The following is a 10,437-nucleotide window of genomic DNA, read 5'->3' as shown; positions in this document are numbered from 1 at the left end:
ACTCGCTTCAGTCCTCCCTGAGGATCAGCGAACACAGCTGATGCCGGTGCACGCACTCGGTCTGCGCTTCTTTACGCTCATCCCGTCCCCGCGGCGCCAGGCACAGTCACCAAGGTCCATCGGTCCCTTTAATCCCTTCGCGCCTAATCAGAGACCGCATCGAGATGAGTCGAGATCACTCCTCTCTGCGGGACACGGAGGGCTGCGCGCACCGCGGCTTGTTGAGTCTCGCGGGGAGAGACGCCGATCAGCCCCTGTGCTCTCTCTCTCAGCTCTCCACGTCGCGTGCGGCGGTCCCTTGGCGACCAGAGGTGCTGCTGCTGCACTGTGTGCGGGGGCGATGCTCATCTCGCGTCGCCCACCTCGCAAGTGAGAGAGGGGAGGCAGCTGGCAGACTGCGTGGCCAAAAGAAAGCCCGTAGGAGGGGGGGGGTGGGGGGTCGGGGTGGGGGCACAGTGTGTGCTAAGACCCCCCCCCCTCTCACAAACCCCCACAACCATCCATCCCACCACCCTCCACCCACAACCATCATCCCCACTGGCCACAGCCACCCATCTCTGTCTCGAATCTACCCACCCCCCTCCCCCATCCACCCACAAGTGTACGGTCTTCGCGGAGAGACATAAACACACGCGCGCGTATTCATATATAATGCGGGCTATACCCGACCGCTACGCGCAATGTGTGTGCGCGTGTTGTGTGCGGCACGCTCATCAATAACGGCGTGCACTCTCGTTCGAGGCAGACGCGAGCAGCCAAGCGGCGAGCATGGCCATCGCGCGAGCGCGAGCCCTCGTGCGCACAGGCGGCTCTGTCAGCGAAACGTCGGACCTCAGGCAGCCGTGCGCGATGCCTCCGCGGGGCGGCGGTTGGATTTAAATGAGAGCGCAATGGGATATAGACCTGAATATATTGTCATATGTAACCACTTAATTTGGCGATGCTGCGTTGGCAGAGATGCACAAGCATAATTAACACACGCACACAATATCCGAAAAACAAGCCTGTGCATATTATTTATCATAGTTGAATTCAGAGAGGCGAGGAGACAAACAGAACATTCATTGCGTTTAAAGATGGACTTCTTATTCTATCAGAGGGAGAGAGGACAATTGTCATTATGGAGGAGTCGGATTCTTGGTCTCTCTGGCATTCAAACAAGGAGTTGCAGACACCCAGATAAACGAAGGCTCTCAGATGCCCATTTTCAAAGCGACGTCATCGCAGTTCCATTGTCGGCGAGTCCGATCCGATTCGCCTCTGCTTCGTTCGAGACGCGCTCGGGACATCGCGTACGGGAAGCGTTGAGTCCCAGTCCCTCCTCAAGACACCCCCTGCCTTACACAGCAGCACCGACATCACTCGGGCCACGTATCGCGCGCAATTGCGTCACGAGAGCAAGCCGCCGCTGCTGCCTCCAGACCTTGTCAAGCCGATTCATCACCGAACCCGCCAGACCGAGGCGACTGCGTGCGTCCAGGCCACAGTAGCCCGAGGAATCACCAAAACAACCAGACGCGCGAACCCGTGGATAGACTCAACCGTCCAAACCGTGACCTGCACTTGGAGAGGCGCGTGCCCAAGGGCACACATTCGGGATCTCGTCTGACCCTGACCCCGGGATGGACACAAGCGCGCGCCACCTTGCTCGCTCTGCAGGAGGCGCCGCGAGACGGCTGCTCCTCACACAGGGTCGTCAATCGTCGACGAATAGAGCTGCCTCGTCTGCACAATCCAGATCCGTGATAATCTCCATTCGCCAACCTGCAGGGCGGTAGCAGGTTGACGCAGTGGCAACGCTGGTGCCTCACGGCAAGATTCCTGACTTGGGTGCCTTTCTGCGTGAAGTTTGTATAGTTTTATTTTAATTTTACCAGCTTAGGCCCACCGAGCTAAATCGTTTTTTTTCAGAAGCGATCTGGCCACAAATGATAGCTCAACGGAGTAGCTTATCATGTAGATATTTATAGCAGCCAAATACTCCGAATGCATGTTTATTCTACATGTGGAGGAAAATCCACGCGACCACGGAGGAGAATATTAAAACTACAAATATACAGCAGGTGCCAGGGTCGTGATCAAACCCACGACCTCCTATATACCAGGCGAGGCAGTTAACATCTCGCCACCGTGGCGCACCCAATTACCCACAAGCCCCCCCCCCCCCACCGGGCACCACCTCCACTGAGTTTCTTCCTTCCATTGCTAAAACAAAAGCAGAACGTAATTGGTCATGGCAAAACATCACAATGCTGAAAAAAAATCACCTGTAAATTATTCAGGACTCCCGTAAATAAAAAAAATCCTGAGTCTTGGGACTTAGGGAAGCTGTCCTGTGTTGAAATGCATCACAATAAAATAATTACATGGAGCTAATCAGTGCATCTGCCTAAGATAATAATGTCATTTGTCACGTGCACAATGTTTCACAGACATAAATGACCGTGAGGTGCGAAGAATACCTCTGGGGGAGTAAGGAAATACGCTCCCACAAAGGTTTTTGATTGCTTTCGAGAATTAAAGACATAACCACAAATGAGAATATTAATAACTTCATATTTGCTGACTAAACATACGCTATGCAATCGATGACAATTACAAAACATGATTGAAGAACTCAAAAAGGCCCAACAAAGGCTACAAATTCACAAATCGTTTCGTTTGGGTTAGATCGTGTCAACTCGTAAATATAACCCTCCACCTTAGTTCCAAACAACAACAGCACACAAACCAACCGACAGTCAATCAAATCAAGTTGTCCCTTGTGAAAATATGCCGACTGAATTGGGTTTCCAGAAAAAAAGACCGTAGTAATGTTCAAAAGTCAAGCAAACGATTGATAATTGTTGAGCCATGTTGCGCTGGAATGACACCCAGCATAAACCACGTGGTCTTCTTGGCGAGAGCGCCGATCGCGCTGCGTGAAAGCACGTGCTGCTCCGGGTGCTCAGATCGGTGCTATGACGTCTCCAGGACACGTGCACATGGACCGGTTTAATAATTAGAGTCGATTGCTTTGTGATGTAATAAGATTAATTATATTCAGTCGTTTGTGAAAATAGGCTATCATTTATTATATTAAGGTGTATTGTGTTGGTAATGAAGATAAAGTGTAAATGCAATTGTGATTACAATACGTGTTAAATGCTTAACGTGGTTATTTTAATTAACAGTGTTTGGTTTAGAGTTATGGGGAATAAGTGAAAAAAAGGTTTATTGAAGAGATTTTTGGTGTTAAATAATCATACATTATCAATTGGTTTCATCTCAATAGCAACAGTATGTTGACGTGCATGAGGAATGTAGTTACGTGTTAATTAATCAGGTTAATTAATCAGGTTATCTCAGAGTGGGCTGCTCGCTTGCCACTGGTCCCTCGATAGAGCCTGATGGGCTTCCGACCCATTCCCCCTGGGGGTTGGTTACCCCAGCTCAAGAGTCGGTTGCTCGATGTCCACTCGCTCGTGATGATTTTCAGAGCCATGTGAGTAACCAATTACGCAGACCTATATAGGAAGATGCATGCTGGGAATGAAACTGAGACCGGGAGAACCATCAGCAGCTCCTGAAAAAAAACTGCAGTGGTCCCCTTGTCCTCGGGCAACATCGCAATAAATGTGGGCAAATGTGACCGTCAGCAGCAGCAGTTATGGAGAGATAGACAACTGTTGTCCATAATAAAGGTGTTCTTTTGGGTCAGATCACGTAAATCTCAATGTGTAGTTAACCCACTACAACCCGACACAACCAATTGGTAAGGTTTGTCACGTGAACAAAAACGTGCCATTTAGTTACTACTCCAGCACTCCGTTGTGTTGGAGAGTAAACCCACAGCATTTGCAATTTGAGTACAACGTTTCGATGGCGATGAAAACCAGTGTCAGGTGATTTGCCGGAATATTCATGCGAATCTAACCCCAAAAAACGTTATTATCGATAATATTGGTCGCGAAAGCCTACTACGTGTTATACAGACAATGTGTTGATTTATTGTGATGGTGACCTAACACAAGATGACTGCAATGACCTTCTTTAGAGACTGCTTATGTGTTTTGGATAATGCACAAAGACTTTGTGCATTTTACATATTTTGGGTCATGTTGTTTGAAACATATGATTTTCCAGCCAGTACTATTAATAATGTCATTATGGAGTTTCACACATATATATTAGAAATATATTGACTGTGATTGAAAGTAAGTGGACTTGGGCAAGGCACGTAATGGCTGGTGGTCGAGATTAATAACGGACTGACAGCCCAATGAGAGGATATCCAGCAATGAGATGGAGTGATAAGTCTGCTCGTGTGCAGGTGCTATAGAACTGTTGCATCGCGTTACTGTGCGACGTGGCGACACTTCGGGTAGACCTTAATCCAGCACGGCTGATGATGATGATAGGTTTGAATTGCACGTGTGCCAATCGACGGCAATAACGCACTAAAGTAATACATGACATAAGCAACACTGTATGTTTGCAACACTAAATTATGAATAATTGAACGGCCAAAAGGAATTCACGCAGCATCCCATCTCAGGAGTCCCCCTCTGCGGTGATTGAGGATGCGGGTGGACGCAGTTCCATGAGTAGCACCACAAACTGAGGCGTCGAGTCCAGCGCACGGCGCAGCTCGGCGGTGAATCTGCCAGCCACGCCGCACTGGAGGGGTGTGCATTTAAACCAAAGGTTGGAATTGATTGCGGCAATGCCAATTGTGAAACTGCAAAGTCAGCCCGTTGCGCAGTTACATATTATAGGCCCCTTTGCAGCACGCGTTCGTGAATTCCCATGGGCGATGCTGTAAGAGTGAGTGAGCGTCTGTTCGCGCGTGCGTGTCTGTGCGTGTGTCCGAGCGGGGAGAACGGGGAGCGGTGGTGCGGTGGTCAGCGCACTAACCAATACGAATCCGATGACCCACATTCGATTCCCGTCCGCGGTCAAAATCGGTGACGCATATTTGAACAGGCCCTGTGGGTGTCCCTCATGTCAACTCAACCTTAAATTAGTGTCTGGTGCGGTGTGTAAACAGTCAGCACCGGGGAGGCAAACGCGGCCGGATATGGTGATAGCCACATCGTATATTATAGGTTCAGATATTACTCGCCACGTATGCGAGCTCTCGTATAGCCCTCTGCCCTACAAATCCGCCCCATGAGTTCAATTCCCGGTCATGGTTAACGTCAATGGCGAGTGATATATGAACAGGTCAAGCCCATCACCAGCCCGCACTGAGCAGCGGAGTGAAGTATGGTCACACAACCCCCATGACCGACATCGACGTAAGGGAGCCCTTCATCCAAAAGTAAATTGACAACGATCGGTAATAATTATGATTGTATTAAAATACACTCCATGCGTGTTCCTGTTAAAACTAAACGGGCGTATGGAATTGACTAGGTCTCAAGTACAGCACGTGCTCTACCTAAGCGTGGTGCCGTGTGGGTCTCCCGTTCCCACTACACACCGGGATGTTCTTAAGCCCAGGGAGTCATTAATCCTGCCTCTCCCAAGGAATTTCACAATCGGTCTGCTGGCGGCAACACACACACACACACGCGTGGTTGCTGCCTCGCAGGGAGAGAGAGCAGAAGTTGCTGCTGCTGTACCCTCTACAATGAGGTGTGGGGAGCCTTTTTTCTGCCAAGGGCCATTTGGATATTTATAACATCATTCGCGGGCCATACAAAATCATCAACTTAAAAATTAGCCCGTTATATTTCGTCAAACATTTAATTAACTCACCCCTTAATGTGATGGCTGGAACTGCTTCTCTTTGGCGAGGCGTGTGACGTTAGCTGGTATTGATGATGTTGCTACTCGCAACTGCTTTTCCAGGTTTGCTCCTAGATTTATTGAATTTCGAGTCCCGCCTGCGGTTGCCTTGGCAGGGCCAGACCAAATGATTTCGCGGGCCTTATACGGCCCACGGGCCGGACGTTCCCCACCGAGTCACGCAGCATCTCGATTGTGAAGGGAGTACTCTGTGACCTGAAATTCTTCATCGGAGATGACCAAATCCCAACAGTGTCTGAGCAGCCGGTAAAAAGCCTTGGAAGGTGGTATGATGCAAGCCTGAAGGACAAAGACCAGGTGCAACAGCTGCGCAAAGACATCAGTAGTAGCCTACAGTCCATCGACAACACCCAGCTACCTGGAAAGTTAAAGGCCTGGTGTCTGCAGTTTGGTCTCCTACCCCGGGTGTTGTGGCCCCTAGCAGCGTATGAGGTTCCAATCTCAACAGTGGAGAAGATGGAAAGAGGAGCCACGAGCTACTTAAAGAAGTGGCTCGGAGTTCCACGATGCCTTACCACCATAGGCCTCTATGGAGATGGGGTCCTCAAGCTGCCCCTCACCAGTCTAACCGAGGAATTCAAGTGTGCAAAAACCAGGCTCCAGATGACACTGAATGAATCTCGAGACCCAGTGGTGAGCAACAACGCGCCGACCTTGGCAACTGGGCGCAAATGGAGGCCAGGAAAAGCAGTCCAGGAGGCAACAGCAGACCTCAGACATGCTGACATTGTGGGTCATGTTCAGCAAGGGAGAGGAGGCCTTGGGCTAACTAGCCGTGCTGCTTGGAGTAAGGCCACTGCACCAGAGCGGCGGAAGATGGTAGTGCAGGAAGTACGCCATCAGGAGGAGGCTGCAAGGTGGGCCAAGGCAGTCTCTCTTGCCAAACAGGGACAGTGGACTCGATGGGACAGTGTGGAAAAGAGGAAGATCAGCTGGAAGGATCTGTGGGCCATGGAAGCGAGGCGGTTGAGCTTTTCCATCAGAGCAACATATGACGTCCTTCCAACACCAGTTAATCTTCACCAATGGTATGGTGAAGATCCGGACTGTGCCCTCTGTTCCATGCCAGCCAACCTCAGGCACATTCTCACAGGGTGTAAAACAAGCCTCACCCAAGGACGCTACACTTGGCATCACAACCAAGTCCTTAAAAACCTTGCGTCTGCCCTGGAGGACAAGCGAGCTGCCACCAACTCCCTACCACCCCCAGCAGCATCACACCCCTTACGGACGACCTTTGTCCGCGAAGGGGCTAAACCACCGAAGAGCGGCTCTACACCATTAGAGCGAGACCAGCTGCGCTTGGCCCGCGACTGGAAAATGCTAGCTGACATTGGCCGGCAACTTGTGTTTCCTCCGGAGATCGCAACCACCACCCTAAGACCTGACATGGTGCTCTGGTCCCGTTCGCTCAAGAAGGTCTTCATCATTGAGCTCACAGTACCCTGGGAGGACTCAGTAGATGAGGCTTATGAGCGAAAACATCTGCGCTATGCCGATCTAGCTGCCGAAGCACGGCATCATGGCTGGAACACAGAAGTCCGACCAGTGGAGGTGGGCTGCAGAGGTTTTGTGGCAACATCTACAACCAGACTGCTTAGAGACCTGGGAATTAAGGGCCAGAGCCAGCGTTCGGCAATCAGAGCTGTATCGGAGGCGGCAGAAGGCAGCAGTCAGTGGCTCTGGATGAAGAGGAAAGACCCCAGCTGGGCCCCAAAGTGAGAGGGCCAGGAGGTATGCAGTCAACAATGCTTGACTCAGGGAGGAGGACGCCCCTGCCATGCATAGTCCCAACAAGGCAACTCCTATGACTAATTGGGAATGGGACACAAGCGTAGGATTGATCACCCTGTCGCTGGCCGCCTTTGGGGAGGGTGTATAGTATGAAAGGCCGAAACACCCTAGAAACCAAAGGTTCACTACTGACGATGCGCTCCCCAAATTTCACCAGGCTCACTGTTCATGAACTCTTGGAAGTGCTTGCACAAAGGATAGTAACATCTCATCCTGTGTTCTTTGGAATCCCCTAATGTGATGGCTGGAACTGCTTCTCTTTGGCGAGGCGTGTGACGTTAGCTGGTATTGATGATGTTGCTACTAGCAACTGCTTTTCCAGGTTTGCTCCTAGATGTATTGAATTTCGAGTCCCGCCTGCGGTTGCCTTGGCAGGGCCAGACCAAATGATTTCGCGGGCCTTATACGGCCCACGGGCCGGACGTTCCCCACCGATGCTCTACATAATGCAGGGAACCAGACACGTTTTCGACTTCAGGAATCGCAATCCTGAAGCTCAGAAATGTAAGGGCGTGCAGAGAGAGAGCCATGCGGTCAGCTGCCGCTTGCCCACGCATCGCCATGGACAGTAACTACGTACTTTATTGTATGTTGAACTTCTTTCGCGTCGTACGTAACCGACCGCGCTAATCCGAGGTGCGGGGGGAAGGACAACAAACTAAACACACAATGAGGTTCTGAATAAATGAGATTTCAATCGAGGTTTGAACTACAGTACAGTACTGCAGCAATGAATCGTGCGTTTGAGAATAATTAGCCGATGATTTTAGCTGTTTTCGGCGGTGATGTTTTATTTAAAAAAAAAATCTCAAATAGATTTTTAATGCATGGAAAGCAGCAGAATAACACCACAAGCTGTAAATAGACAAACTATGATACTTGTGAAGATACGGTTTGTTTTTTAATAAAAAAATAAGTAAAACGGATTCACTGGGTGCCCGGTATTCCGAGGACGAGCTTTGCTGCTGGAGTTGGGATTTCACAGCCTCGTCGTGGTGCCTAAACTCCTCTCAAACTCCCAGCCGCGGCACACTCCCATCTCCACTAACCCATCCTGCCCTGCCCCCTGACCTTGGGACCTCGCCGAGCAGACAACATCAGGGGTGTGGGGGAGGTGGAACGAGCTCATAATGAGCTCACGGTGACGGCAGCAAACACCGCTCAGGGTTATACCCACCCAGCCCATTTGTGTCCCTTGAGGGCAAAGACAAGCACACGGTCTGGTGAACACACGGTGGGGGGAGAGTTCTGTCAATACATCGATTCATGCTTCGTAAGATTAAGAACGTCCCAACGTAGAAGATCCCTGGTTTTGTTATTCCACGAAGCGCATGGTTCACCATAAATCGCATCTACTGCACAAACCATGGCAGTAGATGCGGATAACCTGATGCTCAAATGGACATTTAAAAACTCTCCACGAGTGTGCGACTGTGGTCATCAAGAACAGACTGTAGTACAACATATAACGATGCAATGCCCGATACACAAATTACGAAGGAGACGTCACGCGATACCCTCCGCTACTCCTGACGACGCGGTTTATTTGGCTTGACCACGTGCGTGTGTGATTGTCGTTGTTGTTCTACATCTACAGCAGCAGTCATAAGAAAGAAGGTCATGCAACATGATTCTAATCGCATGTTTAAGAAAGCCAAGTTTTGTATCCGTATATATTGTCTCCGGTTTTCCCCTCCGCATTTCGAAACATGCATTGAGATTATTTTTTAAAAAATTGCTGCAATAAATGTCAAAATTACGGGCCACATTGTTGAGCTATCATTTGTGGCCAGGTCGCTTCTTAACAATAAGTTAATACCTCAGTGGGCTTTTCCTTGTAGGATGGGGATGGTTTAGTTGTATTTGATGCGTTTGGGTGATTTGCTTACTTTTCTTGTACTTTGCACTCGTATCCTTTTAACCGTTTGTTGTTATAACGTTCTTACCCGCCCCTACTAGACATCTTCTGTGTGGTTTTCCCACCTGATTATGATTCTTCTTAGGTTTTTTCGGTAAAGTCACGTAGAAAGTAAAATAAAATAAAAACAAAAATCACGACGTTTCGGAGGCAACACAAGTCTCCGTCATCAGGTGGGACCGTCACAGCCAGATTAGCTGTATCAAGTGAGGCAATGATTCAAGATGTAATCCCTTAAAAGCGAGTTGAGGGGGGAGGGAGAGGGAGGGGGGAGCTCATCAGACTATGGTAGCCAATGAAAGGAACGTATCGGGAGGGAGGGGGGGCGAGGCCAAAAGGGTGGGCGATGGACGTGGAAGCGCTTGTGCGCAAGCGGCCAATTACTGCACACGCCAACACAATGGGGCGATTGTGCGCAAGCGGCCAGCCACTGCACCCGCCAACACAATGGGCAGAGAGGAGGAGGGGAGGTCTAATACACATGATAGACAAAAGAACGAAAATGATGATGGGTACAAACTTAGGGGGAGCTCATCAGACTATGGTAGCCAATGAATGGAACGTATCGGGAGGGAGGGGGGGGCGGGGGGGGGCCAAAAGGGTGGGCGACGGACGTGGAAGCGCTTGTGCGCAAGCGGCCAATTACTGCACACGCCAACACAATGGAGAGAGAGGGGGAGGGGGGGTCTGATACACATGATAGACAAAAGAACGAAAATGCCCATGTTTATACCAATGCTGGCTGAACAATGAAGAGAGTACTGTTAAAATAACTGGGGATGTTAACACTCGGTAAAGTACAGTACAATATTGCCTGTCAGATAAGATGGTCCAAAAAATTTGTGATTAAGTCTTTTTTGCGTGGTTGATAACATCTTTCCAATGATTACTAAGTTTGTACCCATCATCACGGTTGAAATTGATACAGCTAA

Source organism: Lampetra planeri, chromosome 9 (assembly GCF_965212315.1).
Source record: "Lampetra planeri chromosome 9, kcLamPlan1.2.h2, whole genome shotgun sequence".
NCBI lineage: Eukaryota > Metazoa > Chordata > Hyperoartia > Petromyzontiformes > Petromyzontidae > Lampetra > Lampetra planeri.
This window is presented reverse-complemented; position numbering follows the sequence as displayed.